Source organism: Orycteropus afer, unplaced genomic scaffold (genome assembly GCF_000298275.1).
Source record: "Orycteropus afer afer isolate SDZICR_OR568_19922 unplaced genomic scaffold, OryAfe1.0 scaffold00003, whole genome shotgun sequence".
In the NCBI taxonomy this organism is placed as follows: Eukaryota; Metazoa; Chordata; class Mammalia; order Tubulidentata; family Orycteropodidae; genus Orycteropus; species Orycteropus afer.
In genome coordinates, this window is record NW_006921590.1 from 27,035,207 (window position 1) to 27,050,497 (window position 15,291).

Sequence of the window (15,291 nt, forward strand, 5' to 3'; positions counted from 1 at the left end):
AAACCCACCAGCCACTCCTCAGAAGGAAGGTTGGGCAATCTACTTCCATAGTGATACTGCCTCGGAAACCCAAGGAGGGGTCACTATGAGTCAGCTCCAACTGGATGGCAGTGCATTGTGTTTGCATTGTATATGAGTCAGAGCCAACCTGACATCACCTAACAACAATAACCCTAAACTTGTGAGTAGACCAATTATTAGAGTAACACAGAAGACAGGACATGACTGTAATGAAATTTATAGCAAAGTTATGGAGGGAAGAAATCAGTTGGTAGGAAGATAGCCATGTGTTCAGACAGGGTTAGAAGAATGTTGTGAACCCTCTTCATCAACTTTTTTTTTTATAAGGATAGCTTATTCTTCAACCAATGTCTTCCTGAAATTCCACTACTGCCAATGCATTAAGTGGCTTGGTAATTCACATTCTGTAGTCCTGAGCAACCTCCCTTATCTCTGGGAATCACTGAAATCTCTTTTGTCACTTATCCTACAAGGCTCATGCCCATACCCATCTCCTTCTAGAGTTTAATCTTCTCTCACCCATAACTATTGACCCAGTCTACAGAACATAAGTGTTTTCTACAGCATGGGACTTCATCTCTAAAGCCTGGTCTTAATAGTCAAGTATAATGAAATAAGACTCTATCAAAGAGACATAGTTCCAGTTTCAACTTCTGGCTCCTCCATTCACTAACTGTGTGACCATGGACAGGGTACTTAACTTCTCTAATAATATCTTTAAGAGTTACCATGAACAGCAGATGAAAAAATATATGTAAAGTGATTAGCACAGTGCCAGGTATATAGAAGATATTCCATATGTGGTAGCCATTCTTATTGTAGTCTGACTGTTCTCAAGAGGAAATCCTTCATAATGTTAGATTTACTGCTATTACTTTAAAATCAAAGTTCAACAAGCCTTCTACCTCTGAAGCCCATTCAATCTGGATATTACCCTCCATCTAAGAACACACAGCCACCTACGAGATACAGAAGGTTCATCTGAGGATTCATACAATGAGCTGATAACTAACTCTCACATGTTCACAAGGCAAATAGTAAAACAATGGTGCCAGCTCTACTAATACTGTGAAGCTGCTTTATCATCTTGATACAGGTAATTATTCTTCAATCAATGTTCTTCTCAGTGCATCAGCTGGCTCCATGGGAATCCACATTTGCCAAAAGTTCTCTCCTGGTCCATATGACAGGGAGTCATACATCATGTACAATGCACAAGATATCTGATGTGAAATGTGAGAGTAACACAAGATAGAGAGGTCAACAGTCTCATCTTCTTTCATTTATTCATTTTCAGTTGGTTCATATGTGCCTAGTTAAGTGGATGTAAGATGAAAGTATCTACTTTAAGCACCCACTCCCCCCAAAAAACTGCAGATTACTACAAAGACATTCATGATTGAAAACCATGCAGATACAAGCAAACAACATGTAATGCAGATGTGGCATGTCTACTCCCAATATGAGGTTTGGATCAGCCACCTTAACTTGGTTAAAAATGGTGACAATCTAATCATGTGATATATGACAATAAGCTGTCCAAAATATTTTTAATTATCAAGATTTTTTTAAATATGGATTGATATACACAATTATTAATGGTGTATCCTATGCTAAGTGGATATACAAAAAAAAAAAAAAAACCACCTCAATGCCTTCAAGTAGATTCTACTCATAGCAACCCCTCATTGGATTTCCAAGGCAGTATCTCTATGGAAGTAGATTGCCCAGTCTTCCTTCCAAAAGTGTATATAAGTACTCTGAGTTATTAGTTAATGATGATGTGGTAGTTAAGGTTATGTGTCAACTTGGCTGGGCTGTGGTTTTGAGTGGCTGGATGCAATTATTCCCCATGTGAGATTGAATGTGTTGCAATCAACTCCATGGTGGAATCTGCTATGAGCAGCTAATTAGTTGCCTTCAGGATATGGCTGCCTCAAATATTTAAAGAGATGCTTTAGAGGTCTCTAGCTTCTTGGCACATCTGGATCCTACATTTGGCTGAGTCATCAGGGGCCTGCCATGTTGCCTGCCAATTTTGGGACTGTTTCTGGACTTGAACTAGTGGCCTGTCATGTTGCTTGCTAACCTTGGAACTGTGCCGTTTTACTTGTTGACCCTGGGTTTGTCAGCCTCAGCAGCCAGCAGCTGCCTGAGTTAAGAGACACCTCCAGCTCCAGTGGGCCAAGAGCAAGAGGCAGAGCTGAAGCCCAAGGTTGAGGGGCCTTCATTCAGTCCCTAGAGCTGGCACATTGAACTCAGACTTCTAGCCTCCTAAACTGTAAAAAAATAAATCCTTGTTTGTTAAAGTTATCCACTTGTGGCATATCTGTTATAGCAGCACTAGAGAACCAAGACAGATGGTAAATTTAAATAGTTTCTAAATGAATAAACAAGTGTACTGAGGGTGCATGTTCAGAGATTTTTCTTTTGTTTATTGATGGGGTATGTGATCCAAATATTTATAATTATATAAGTATTTAATATAAAGGCTCACTCCTTTAGGCAATGGGAAAACCTTGGAGGATTTAGCACTTGGATATGGACATGATCAACTAAGCTAAAGATCAGTCTGGTACTGATATGGTGGCTGGACTGCAATAAATGAGAGAAGGAGCTTTGGGGGTGCCTTGTAGTTTGAACCCACCAGCCAGTCCAGAGTAGAATGATAGGACAGTCTGAGTCCATAAAGATTTACAGCCTTGGGAAACCTATGCAGGTCACTATAAGTCAGAATCAACTTGAGGGCAGTAGGTTTTAAGGCTGCTATGCCAGTCATTACCTATTCGTCCTCTCCCTACTGATTCTCCACTCTTCTTTTCCTGCTCTGGGATCCTATGAGGCTGACTTCTATGGCTAGTTTACTGATAGGTTAGACTCAAGGGCTGTCCCACTATAAGACCTTGGAAGGGAGAAGGAGTACAGCATATTTCTTTCCAATGCCCATGCCAGTCAATCATGCTAGGACTGGAGGCATAACCTCTTAGGTCCAGTGACTTAGAGCAATCAAGCAGTTCCCCAGAAAGGGGAATCTATAAGCCATTAGCAGATAACAGTCACCACCACTGAGGCATAGAAACTCCTGCTGGATAAAAAGGATCTAGCAGAGCATCAGTAGGATCTATTTCACCACTGTGGTTACCATGTTGGGTCTCTTAACTCTTCTTTTTTTTTTTTCTTCACAAATAAGATTTTTTTATTTGTCACCATTAAAAGTCTGAATTTTAAACAGATTCTTGAACTGGTGGTTCATAGCCGTCAGCTTGTTCAACTTTAGCACCTGTCTCATCTCCTGTAGCTTTTCCAGAACTACTACCTTCACCATGAAGCCCCATGAGTTGTCCCAATTCAAATTTGGACTTCTTCAGCATTTTTACTTTATTAACAAATACATCAAGGAGAGGATAGATAGATTGGCAACCCTTTTCTATGTCCTCCCCAATGCCATCTGGAATCAATTTATTGACCACTTCTTTCAAGTCATTTGTTTGCAACTCTTGGGTCATGATTTCCATCATTTTCTTCCAGATTTGGTGGACCTGTTGGTGCTGAGCACAAGAGGTCTTCTGAATCTGATTGTTGTGGTTTTTTTTTTTTTTTTTTTTTTTAAGTAAAACCAACACAGAACAGACAAAGCAAATAACCATCTGTAGTCTTGATATCAACATGAGCATCAATTGTGGTCTGCCATTTTTTGACCATGGAGCACATTTTGTCATGGATAAGATCCATGCCATGGAAGGTGGTCAGGTGGTTTTTGCCCTGAACATCCTCAGTAATTAACTTGAATTTTCTAAACACAACTTCATCGTTCTGCAGATCAGCAAGGCTTACTTCAAAAACATGACCCTTAAGGCCATCAGATGCAATTTTGGTTCCTTGAGTCCTTGTGACTAGTATTTTCCCAATATTTCTTATATTGAACATAGCTTGCGCTTTAACATCATACCAATTTTTCTTAGAAAATGGATCAATCACTTTCCTCTAGGCTCCTTTTTTGCCACCTTTTATAAGGTGCTTATTCTTGCAAACTGCCATGGTGCTGCTCAGAGAGCCAAAGGGGTCTTTTAACACTCAACACAACACTGTAAATAGTCCTTTCATTCAAATCTCTTGAGTCAACAGAGATGATTCTGTTTCCTGCCTGGAAGAGAACTGAACTAGAACAGAGCAGCTGGAACACAAATCAGGAGTGAGATGTTAAAATGACCCCCATAAGCCCCACATTCTGGTATTCATGGCCTTGTGTGATACCCTCTCCTTCAGTATGGGTGTGACCTGTGACTTATATTTAATCAATAAAATATAGCACAAGTAATGAGATATCACTTCTGCAATTAGATGTAATTAGGCCCTCAGTGTACTAGGCTGAAAGGAACTGAATTCTTTCAACAAATATATGAACTTGCAAGTTAATGGTTCTCCAGTAGTACTTCAGAGGAAACCACAACTCTGGCTGACACTGAATGGCAACCTTGTGAAACTCTAAAGCAAATGTTACTAATTAAATTGTGTGTCCCCCCATACACAACCCTGCAAATATGTGTTGAATCCTAACCCTTATACTTATGGAAGGAGCTCTGGTAGCATAGTGCCTAAGGCACTTGACTGCTAACCAGAAGGCTGGCGGTACAAACCCACCAGCCACTCCTCAGAAGGAAGGTTGGGCAATCTACTTCCATAGTGATACCAAGGAAACCCAAGGAGGGGTCGTTATAAGTCGGGTCTGACTTGATGGCACATAACAACAACAACACACTTGTGGATATAACACTGTTTGAAGATAGGATTTATTTGTTATGTTAATTAGATTACAGCCAAGTAGCCAATTAGGGAGGAAATCAGAAAGGATGATGAGCACATATGGGTGAAGACAGCTGTCATGTGAGGATCACCAAAGAACGAAGGAATGTCAGGGGCTACTGACAAGGAATGAATCGACATGGTCAAGACCCTGATTTGGACTTTCAACATCCAGAACTGTGAGAAAAATCTCTGTTTTTAAAAAGCCACCTGTATTAAAAGAGTGATGTTTATGTTAAGCAGTACTAGGAAACTAATATAGCAGAGAACCCAGCTAATGTGTGGCCAGACTCTTGGCTACAGAAACTGTAAGATAAAGAATGTGTTGAAAATACGTTTTAGCTGTTTTAAGCTGCTAACTTGAGGTAATTTTGTTATACAACAACAGCTAACCAATATAAGTAGATTCAAGAGGCATTCCAAAATCGAAATTTTTTAAAAAAACAAGCTTGTTTAGATCAAAGACTACTTCTCATGCATTAATGCATCCTCAATAGTGCTCATCTTGACAATATTTGTGGACTCATGATGAAACCAACATAAGGTACATCTATGGAGAATGGGATACAAGAAAGATGAGGAGTATTGGGGAGGAAAAAAAAAAAAAAACCTCCCTACTTTTCACAATTGTACCTAGGCCCTCCATCTTCACTCCCTCTGCCCATGCACAGCTGAAAGCCCTACTCAGATATACTGGAACTCATTAGTTCCTGTGCTTGCCCAGAGATAATCACAATCTTGACCTTGACTTCTGAGGTGGTACACAGGCCAGTGAAGTCAAATTGTTTGGTCTTAGCAGGGCTAAAGCTCCCTGCTGAAAGGTGATCACAAAATATGGCTCTGTCAACGAGTGATCGGCTACCTCCCGCCTCAGATAAGTGGAATAAACAAGTAATTTCACACTCTGTTAGAGAACAGGATTAATAGGACCAGATTATCAATACATTGTCCATGGCCTATTTAAACCTTCTTTGTTGCCTTTCATACAATACCCTGGTTTTACGGAAAATAATGTTAGTCGAGAATTAATTTGGTGAAAGCTGACTTTGGTAAATTTTAGAAGTAAATTATAATTTTCCTTTCACTCAGATAATTTAGGTTATAAAAAAACAACACTTCACCATATCCATACTCTGATTCTGAAACTTAATTAGTTTCTGAATGAGATGCAAACAACGCCAAGACAAAAGAGAGCTCAAGAGGGAAGCAATGGAATCAGCTTGAGTTCACTAGGGAACCAATTGAGCATAGCTTGTTTTAAAACTGTGTTAAGAGTAAGTGCATAATCACTGTTCTGCTGGCCTTGGCATGATTCGGCCTTTCTAACTGCTGCAGCACAGCCAGGGAAGGCTAGGGGGCTGGATGTCTCGATTGTACAATGTTCCATCTCAATTTAAGAAATGTGCATGGGCACCTGCTCTGGTCTGGTGCTTTGTCAGACACAAGCGCCACTGAGCATCATCCACTTGTCCAGAGATAAGCCAGGGGTTCTTCCACTGGATCGTGCCCATTTATTTCCTATTCAACATTCCTCGGATGATCAAGAGTAGATCTACTCTTAGGTGGCAGGCACTGTGCTGGACACTGCAGGGGGTGGAGACATGAATGACAGTGTCCACCAGCCATAAAGATTCATATTCTGGATCAGGGCTTCTCAGACTTTAATATGAGACTTGAATGTTAGCACGAAGCATCTGGAGAGCTTGTTAAAATCCATCTTCTGATTCAAGAATCTGGGTGGGACCTGAGATTCTGTTCCCAGGTGCTGTTGATCTGCTTATCTGTGAACCATATTTTAAATAGCAGGTTTGTATAAATCAAGCATCTGTGTAAATCAAGCATCTGTAAAACAAGGCAAACTGCTCAAGAGGTGGCTTATCTTAAAATCAGACACTTTCACACTCAAGATGCAGAATGGCATAAGGGATAAAAGTGCAAATCTAGCATCTGAGTATGTGGATTTGAATCCAGCGTCTACTGTTTACTTGTTGTGTGGCCTTGGGCAAGATACTTGAACCTTCTGTGCCTCAGTTTTGTCATCTATAAAATGGGAATAATAAGAGTTCCTGTTTTGTAGGGTGTCCTGAGTATTGAATGATTTGATTCATAAACAGTCCATAAGAGTGCCATAGAAACGTAGCAATGGCAATAAACATAACATTTATCAAGTTCTTATATGTACATCTACCAAGCACTTGACATTGGGTCATCTGATCCTCAGGATAATCCTATGCTTGTGGTTACTCATTGTAACCCCATCTACCAAAGAACAAAACACTGCCTGGTCCTGTGCCAACTTCACAATAATTAGTATGCTTGAGTCAATTGTTGAGGCCACTGTGTATTTTAGTGCTTTCCAACCTATGGGGCTTATTTTCCAACACTATTCCAGACAATATTCCATAGGGTTTTCATTGGCTAATTTCTTCATGGTCTTAGTCTGAAAGCTTTCCTGAAACCCATCCACCATGGGTGACTCTCTCGGTATTCTAAATACTGGTGGCATAGTTTCTAGCACAGCAACACAAAAACCACCATAATATAACAAACTAAAAGATGGGTGATGGAATCCTAAGGTAGATACTGCTACAATGCCCTGTTCACAGGCAAGGAACTATAACACAGAGGTAAAACAACTTGCATATGCTTATCTAGGCACATGGTAGAACAGAGATTTGAACCCAAGAACTCCATGTACAGACTGCAGGCTCTTAATCACAGCTCTTCTCTCCCAGTCCCCTAGAGTTATAGATTCATTTTTTATCTTTTCTTTCTTAGAAGGGCTTTTATTTTGTAAATTGACCTGCCTGCTGTGTTTCTTTCCTCTCACAACTTTAATTACTTACCCTGTTAAGGCCCCCTCAGCTTGCAGTTTGACAGCACAAACATTGACTCTTCCCAAGAGGATGGGAAAGGGAGAAAAGCTGTGAATATTCACCCTTTTTGCCACATCAAGCATATAAAGTTCTTTTAAAAATATCTTGATTTTCTAGTCAATAATATTAATGACACTATTAAAAAACATATATATATATATACACACACACACACACACATACATATACATATGTATACACACACACACACACACACACACACACATATATATATATATATATATATATACACATATTGTTTCCTTTAACCTTTATGATAAGTTATGGTGTTGATAAAGAATACTGAAGGTACCATGGACTGTCAGAAGAACTAACAAATCTGTCCTGGAAGAAGTGCAGCTGGAATGCTCTTTGGAAGCGAGAATGGCCAGACTTCATCTTATCTCCTTTGGTCATGTTGTCAGAAGGGACCATTCCCTGGAGAAGGACATCATTCTTGGTAAAGTGGAGGGTCAGCAAAAAAAAGGGGAAAGCCCTCAATGAGATGGGTTGGCACAACACTGTCTATAATAGTGGACTCAGGTATATCAAGCATTGTGAGGCTGGCATAGGACCAGGCAGTGTTTCATTCTGTTGTTGCTATTATAGGAGGTTTTGTCCACCGATTTCCTCTATTTTCAGGATATACACTTAATCTAACCTGAGCAAAAATCCATTTTATTGTTATATTTGTAGATGTAAATCTTACATTTGTCCCCCAACACTTCGTAGGTCTATCTGGTATACCACGTCACTATTCTGATTACCCAGATGCATATACTACATGGAATACTCTCTCACCAATTGTTGTTGTTGTTGTTATGTGCCGTCGAGTCGGCCCCGACTCATAGCGACCCCTCCTTGGGTTTCCGAGGCAGTATCACTACGGAAGTAGGATTGCCCAACCTTCCTTCCGAGGAGTGGCTGGTGGGTTTGAACCACCAGCTTTCTGGTTAGCAGTCAAGTGCCTTAGCCACTATGCTACCAGAGCTCCCTCTCTCACCAATAGGATCATTTATTTCACTAACAACAGTCATCTTAATCATTTTCATCATCTGAGAAGCATTCCCTTCCAAACGAGAAATAACCACAGTCAAATTAACCACAACTAATCTCAAGTCAGGTCCAACTCGACAGCACATAACAACAATAATCTCGAGTGACTCCACGGCTGCCCTCCCCCATATCACAGATTCAAAGAACCTACTTTGACTAAAGCCTAGACGAGAAAGGAAGGAATTGAACCCTCAAAAGATGGTTTCCAGCCAACTCAATAGCCATTATTACTTTCTTGATAAGAGAGATATTAGTAAAACTATTATATAACTTGTCAAGGTTAATTTACAGGTTAAACCTCTGTATATCTCTATGGCCTATCCATTTCAATTAGGATTCCAAGATGCCTCAACCCCAGTCAGAAGAGCTACTTCACTTCCACTACCATACTTTAATAATGGTATACCTAATTAGTTCTCTAGTCCTCTACATTATCTCACTCATACTCACAACCAAACTAACTCACACCAGCACTATGGACGCACAAGAGGCAGAGGCAATTTGAACAATTTTCCCTGTAAGTATTCTAATTCTCATCATATTTCCATCACTACAAATTCTTTACATGATAGACAAAATTAATAACCCCTCATTAACAGTCAAAACCATAGGACACCAGTGATATTGAAGCTATGAATACAGGGACTACAATGACCTAACCTTTGACTCCTATACAATCCCTACAACTGATCTAAAACCCAGAGAGCTCTGATTACTGGAAGTAGATAATTGGGTTGTCCTCCCAATGTTGTTGTTGTTGTTGTTATGTGCCATCGAGTCGGACCCGACTCATAGCAACCCCTCCTTGGATTTCCAAGGCAGTGTCACTACAGAAGTAGATTGCCCCATCTTCCTTCCGAGGAGTGGCTGGTGGGTTTGAACCACCAGCCTTCTGGTTAGCAGTCAAGTGCCTTAGGCACTACGCTACCAGAGCTCCTGTCCTCCCAATAGAACTCCCTATTCGCATACTTATCTCATCAGAGGATGTACTACACTCATGAGCTGTCCCATCCCTAGGCCTAAAAACTGATGCTATTCCCGGATGACTAAATCAATCAACACTAACTTCTACTTGACCTGATCTATTTTATGGTCAGTGCTGTCAGATCTGCAGGGCAAACCATATCTTCATGCCTATCATCCTTGAGCTTGATCTTCATCCATAATCTAAGTCACTAAGAAGCTAAATTAAGCACTAACCTTTTAAGTTAAAGATTGAGAATATAAACCTCTCCTCAGTGACATGCCACAACTAGACACAACACCATGATTTATTATAATCATTTCTATAATCTTTACTCTTTTCATCTTATTCCAAACAACTATCTCTAAACTTACACACTAGCCCACTCCCAAAACTCTAAAAACTCAACTACACAATACACCATGAGAAACAAAACGAAAAAAATCTATTTGCCTCATTCCCTACACCTACATTAATAGGCCTGCCTGTTGTTCTTTTAATCATTGCATTCCATTTTTCACTATATCCTTCCTCAAACTGATTAATTACTGTCTATCAGCTGTACAACAATGGTTAGTTAAACTCATCCTGAAACAACTAACACCTATGCACAAAACCAAAGGTCAAACATGCTCACTCACGCTAATTTCATTGCTCTTGTTCATTGGCTCAACAAATTTATTGGGTCTCCTTCTCCACTCTTTCATCCTAACTACTCAACTCTCAATAAACCTAGGAATAGCCATCCCCCTGTGAGCAGGAGCTGTAATTACAGGTTTCTGCCACAAAATTAACGTACTCTTAGCCCATTTCCTTCCCAAAGGGTCACTATGAGTCAGAGACTACTGACCTCACCTAACAATGACAACAACAACATAGGTGTTGATAGCCTTAATTCATAGATGAGAAAACTAAAGGTCATGGAAGTTAAATAATTTGCCTCAAAGTCATATGTGATACAGAACCAGGACACAAACCTGGGTCTAATGGGCTCCAAAACTCATGTTTTGAACCATTTCTTATAAAATAATTTACATTCCTAATTAGCTTAATAAATTGTTTTTTTCCTAGATCATGGTAAGGCAAACTTCAGCCCTAATACAGTCACAATAAATACTTAAGGAGTAGTGGATGCATTAATGAGATTGTGCTCTTGCATGCCTTAAAAATTCACTTTTCTTTATTCCTTTACTCTAAAGGCAGCTCAAGTCACTTCCAGAAGTGTATATGCAACGTATGGTACATTCATCCACAAGTTGAGGGGGCTAGAACTGAGTACTCCTTCTTTGACTATTTCAGCCACTGAGTATGGGGGTTGCTATGAGTTGTAAATGATTTGATGGCAGTGAGTTTGGTTTTATTGGTTTGGAAATGGTGGAGCTACAATCCAGAAACCCAGAACCACAAAGCTTGTAAACTACAAAGGCCATGGTTTTAATGAGTAAAATTCAAAACCAATTTCTAATACATTGGCAACATGCATACATGACTATTTTGCTGGAATACACTATACCCAAATCTCCCAAGTGCATTGAATTATTATTTTCTGAACATTCTAATTTGAGACAACAGGGAGACCAGAAGAAAAGATCCAGCAGACCTCATTTCCCGAAAAACAGCTTGCTTAGGAAAATGTGCATAGAAATCAGGTATAATGATGCTCTAGGAACTTTTGGCCTCACATTTTTGGCTCTAACAGTGAGTCATAAAGATGAGATTTCTCTAGAAAGCAATTATGTCCACTGCATCACATTCATATTAATTTGGTAACATTCAAATGCCACCCATTTTTAGGAGAAGAACTAGATACATAAATTTCACCAGACAATTATAAATGCTGGCAGAAAATTAAAAAAGCAAAATTGGAACAAAATATCAAAGGAAATAGTATGAATGACTGTCTCCTTCTACCACATTCCCTCTTTTTCCTGCCACAACAAAGGTAACTATAGTTTCTGAGTGAGAGAGAAAAAGCAAATTCAGATGATGTTTTATTACGTCGGCACTAAAATAATTTCCTCCTGTTTCTCAGGCAACTAAATTTACCCAGTAGAAAGATCAAATCCTAGCCTTCTCTTGTTCAGTTATTTTCCCTTTTTAATATAATCATAGGTTGGGTTCTTCCACTAATGTCATGTTAACAGGAAGCTGGGGGCTCACAAAATGGATTTTGTGCTCCTGTCTCATACATGTTGCTAAACTTAAGGGGCAAAAAAAAAGAACAAGATTATTTTTACGTTCAATGGGAGATGCTAGACAGCATTGGAAGCCAGACGGCAATTTCCTTGCAAAAGCATGATAACTGAAATACTTAGGGGTCTTGTTCAGCTCCTACACCTTCCCATTTAAGACCTTGCATCATCTGCTTTTAATTACATCCTAGAGTTAACATGCTGTTTTTGCTTAGTTGGCAGAAGACCATATGGTCCATTTTGGGAAAGAAGAAGGTGTTGAGTAGATGACAATGTGTAAAAAGAAATACCTCTTTAGGATACCGAACACAACCTCTAGTTACTTCATTGCTGTCCTGTAGAACCATGTGTGATGGTGAAAATGTTCTACATATGCTCCATCTAATACAGTAGCCATTAGCCACACATGGCTATTGAGCATTTGGAACATGGCAAGTGCAGAGAGGAACTGAATTTTCAATTTTATTCATCTTCATTTAAATTTAAAGAGCTACCTGTGGCTACTGCCTACTGTATTGGATGTGAATCTCCAGTCCGTAGCTTTCTTTTTTCCATTGATTTTCCTGAAGACAAAAGTTGAAAGGTATTGCTCAAAAGCACTTTGCAACATAAATGCAATGTCTGGGACCTTACCTCAAAGCAATTCATGAAAGCAGGACTTGTTTTCATAGGAGAAATCTGTCTTCCCACTATTTGAAGGGCAGTGGTTGTAGTGGCTAAAAGAACTTAATAGGCCCATTTGGTTCACAGGCTTTTCCTCATCTGCCAGGGCTACTTGATTGGTGGTGCCTGCCTATAACACTGTGTGGAGATAGACTGCATAAGAAAGAGTCCCATGATTAATTAATAATGGCTGCCGTGCACATAGGAGTCCTGGTTGTGCAGTAGTTAAGCACTTGGCTGCTAACTAAAGGGTCAGCATTTCAAACCCACCGTTGTTCCATGTGAAAAAGATGTGGAAGTCTATATCCATAAAGATTTCTGGCCTTAAAAATCCTATGGGGTGGTTCCACTCTATCACTATGAGTCAGAATCAGCTTGATGACAGGGGGTTTTGTTCATCCACATGCATAGAAGAGAGAAGTAGCAGCTCGTGAGCTGTGTTTTTCTGGTACCAGGAAAGACTTAAGGAAATACTGGAGTGAAGCTGTCCTTAGAGCTTCTTTCATATTTAGCATGGCCTTTGTATTCAATGGGTAATAATGTTCCTCCTAAAAGTTTCAGAATGGCACAACATAAGCTTAGTGGCAAATGACTTTGCTAGAGCAGTTATGGGTGAAAACAAAGAAAAGAGTTTAGGTACAAGTAGCATATAAATGGAGGCCCTGAATGGTGTAAATGGTGCTCAGTTACTAACCAAAAGGTTGGTGGTTCAAATCCATCCAGAGGTGCCTTGGAAGGAAGGCTTGGCAATCTCTTTCCAAAAGGTCATAGCCACTGAAAACCTGATACACTGCTCTGATAAAAATAGGGTCACCATGAGTCATACTCAACTCAACAACAATTGGTTTACTGGAGCATGTGAAGTGGGTATGTTTTTGGAGATGGAGTGTTTGGGAGTGTTTCAAAAGGAGGTTAGTTCCAGAGATCAGTCATGTTACCAGCCACTATGTACTTACAGGTGATTCTTTGGTGAAGAAGCAAGCCACAGTAGCATGGAAAGAGTGGTATCTGCATGTTGGCATTCATGCATGGACACACACACACGCACATACACACATGTGCACACATTCTACCTCTCTTGTACTTGGGTCATTTTGTCAGAAGGGACCAATCCTTGGAGAAGGATATCATGCTTGGTAAAGTAGAACCAAACCAAAAACCAAACTCAATGACATCAAGGCAGATCTGACTCACAATGACCCCTCCCTGGGTTTAAAGTAGAGGCTCAGCAAAAAAGGAGAAGATTCTCAATGAGGTAGATTGACACAGTGGCTGTGCCCATGGGCTCAAGCATGGCAACAATTATGCAGATGGCACAGGACTGGGCAGTGTTTCATTCTGTCATATACAGGGGTCATTATGAGTTGAAAACAATTCAGTGGTATGTACCAATAACACCATGTCATTCTATTCTGTCTTCCAGAGTGAAAGGTATGATTGCTTTCCTGACACAATGTAAAAAGTGTATGTTTGGTGGAGAAATTTGGGAGAAGATGTAGAAAAGGAGAGAAACAAGGTCTATCTACTCCCATAGAGAAACTTTAGGGGGTCTCCAGCAGCAGGAGGGGATACTGCAGAATTTACCAAGTGAGTACACCTGGGCAAGGCTTTGTGGGAGACATTATCAGAAGATGAGGAAGAAATTCTGCAGATGCCACCTGGGTAGCAGCTGATAGTTCTATGGATCTCTAATACAAATGTGAAGAGACCAGTACAAACAAATGTGAAGAGACCAGTACAAGCAAATGTGCAGGCCTTTTGCAGGCCAGGGAGGGTAGGGGCAGGCTAGAGAAACAAGTGTTACATGTAAAATAATAACAGCAAGAGTAATTCCAACTTTAGCAAACATTTTCGAATACCTCTGTGCCCAACAATGGGCTCAGTGCTTCTAGTTACAGTATTACATTTCATCCTTGCAACAGTTCTGAAAGGTAGCTATTGCTATTGTTTCCATTTTACAGATGAGAAAACTGAGATTTAGAAAATCTGAACAATTCCGAGATCTCATAGTTTAAAAGAAAAAAAAAAAGGCAGATCTCCAAAGCCCAGGATTTTGTCCATGATGTTATTCTACCTCTCATTGAATATGAGAATGAACCTGAAGATCCAGGTTCGGTTTCTAGTTCTACTGAGTCTCTTAATGCTGAAAGTCTCAGAATGTTATGTCATTCATTCATTCATAAAATATTTATTGAACATTTCAAGTATGTGCTGGGAACCATGCTGAGCACGGAGATACAAAGATGAAAAGACAAAGCCACTACCTTCAAGGAGCTTACAGGCTAATGGGGAAATAGGCAAATATTTAGAATAGATTAATTTTGCTGATTATGTCTTCTGTCATATTTCTATTACAATTGCCACGAAGACCCTCAGAAAGACAATAGCACTGGAAATTCCCTGTGGAATTTCCTGTTTCCTATATTGCAGTGTGTTATAGAACTATTTTCTATGAGGTGCTAATAAATATCCTCAATAGCAGCAAATGGTAGATTTTATAATGTAAAGCTTTACTTTACAGCAGTACATTTCAGAGTCATTAATATGTGAATGTGTTAGTGAATCTCCAGAAAGGAGGCATCATATGTAATGTTTCCCAAACTTATTTAATCACAAAAAATATCCATGGGACATACTAGAAGATAAATGATCAACAGAGAGAGAAAGAGAGAAAAAGAAAAAAAATAATAACTTGGAAAAGAACAGAAGTTAAAGG

At 39.7% G+C, this 15,291-nt stretch overlaps 1 pseudogene; it reads right to left on the reverse strand.

Annotated features, from left to right (window-relative positions):
- Positions 1–3,245: 3,245 nt before the first annotated feature.
- On the reverse strand, positions 3,246–4,059 carry LOC103193624 (annotated as a pseudogene).
- Positions 4,060–15,291: the final 11,232 nt, after the last annotated feature.